Below are 1,732 nucleotides of genomic sequence, written 5' to 3' on the forward strand. Positions count from 1 at the left end.
GGGTGCCTTTCTGTGGTATTCTTGGTCACACATTTATGGAGTTTCTGAAGGGCCCCAGAGATTACTGCCAGGCACAGCGCAACCTTTATGAGGACAAGTGAACTGGAGAGATTCATACTACTACACCAAGAAACCTCCATAAGAGCCCTTATCCTGGGCACAGAAGTGCACAGTTGACATCATCGGAGCATTTTACAAGAATTTTGACCTGGATGGGGTAAACCTGTGTGCACATCCTTTCCATGGACTCAGAATACTGAACTGAGGGATTATTTCCTGTTAGGTTCATTTCATTTCCTGTTACTCTCTACTACATATTTAAATCATTGACAATTTCCAGTGGAATATATTAGAGGATACTTTGTTTGCTTTATATAATTTCTGTATTCAAAACTTTAAAACATTTTTTCGTAACTGTATTGAATATTTTAACTAAATTAACATGGCTCCAATGAACCGGCCAGCCCCGGTGGAAGTCACATACAGGAACATGAAATTTCTTGTTACACACAGTCCAACCAGTGCAACCTTCAACAAATTTATAGAAGAACTTAAGGAATATGGAGTTACTACAATAGTAAGAGTATGTGAAGCAACCTACAACACTGCTCTTGTGGAGAAAGAAGGCATCCAGGTGCTGGATTGGCCTTTTGATGATGGTTCATCACCATCTAACCAGATTGTTGAGGACTGGTTAAGTCTTGTCAACATTAAATTTCGTGAAGAACCTGGTTGTTGTATTGATGTTCACTGTGTTGCAGGTCTTGGGAGAACCCCAATGCTTGTTGCCCTAGCACTAATTGAAGGTGAAATGAAAAATGAACATGCAGTACAGTTTATAAGACAAAAGTGGCGTGGAGCTTTTAACACTAAGCAACTTCTGTATTTGGAGAAATATTGTTCTAAAATGCGGCTGTGCTACAAAGCCTCCAGTGGTCATAGAAACAATTGTTACATTCAATAAAACTTGGCTGCCTGATGCTGTTGCCTTGGAAATGGAACTTGAGACAGGACTTAATTATCGTACATATTAGCCAACATGTAGGCTTAATGAATGACAAGTCTAATGAAGCTTCCATAGGAATATTGAAAAAGGAGCAAGCTTGACAGAATTGCAGCCTCTATGTTTGGCTTACTACTATTCCCATGCCAGAAATAATATGTAAGAAATTGAGAGATTAGGTGCCAAAATATCCAGCACAATACTTGTGTATTTTTAGTATCATGCAGAATTAAAATCCTAGATTATGAATAGTACTGGAAACCATATGTGGTTTATTCCTTTAGTCATTTCAAATATTGCCAATAGGGCCTATGTGGTTATTCATGTTTGCCACCCTACAAGCGTACTGGTATACATCAGGTTTTAGCAAAAATTGATTTTATTGGATTCTTACCAAGGCTTATGGGGATTATTTAATGTCTTTCTATAAAGCTCATTTTGTGCTGTTATGAATGCCTCCATTTTGAAAAATCACAAATGTGTGGTTAAAAGTTCATATAAGATATACGTTGTACAGAAGCACATGTGTGTAATGTCTTCAGACAAAAAAGCCTTACAGTTACTTTATGTTTACAGTTGGGGTACAACTTAGAGGAAGAGGGCCTGAAGACAGAGTGGGAAGAGGCTATGAAATATCTCCAGTAAAGTGTTGCCTTTGTCTTGTGCAGGATGTATAGAATAGGTCTTTTATTTAGTTAAAAATTAAGGCTGAGATGCTTTGTAGCTAAA

General features: G+C 37.8%; 1 pseudogene; it reads left to right on the forward strand.

The window, feature by feature from the left end:
• The first annotated feature begins 366 nt into the window (after nucleotides 1–366).
• On the forward strand, nucleotides 367–964 carry LOC112865553 (protein tyrosine phosphatase type IVA 1 pseudogene; annotated as a pseudogene).
• The last annotated feature ends 768 nt before the right edge of the window (nucleotides 965–1,732 follow it).

Source organism: Puma concolor, chromosome D1 (genome assembly GCF_028749965.1).
Source record: "Puma concolor isolate L17-30 chromosome D1, mPumCon1.1.hap2, whole genome shotgun sequence".
NCBI classification, from domain to species: domain Eukaryota; kingdom Metazoa; phylum Chordata; class Mammalia; order Carnivora; family Felidae; genus Puma; species Puma concolor.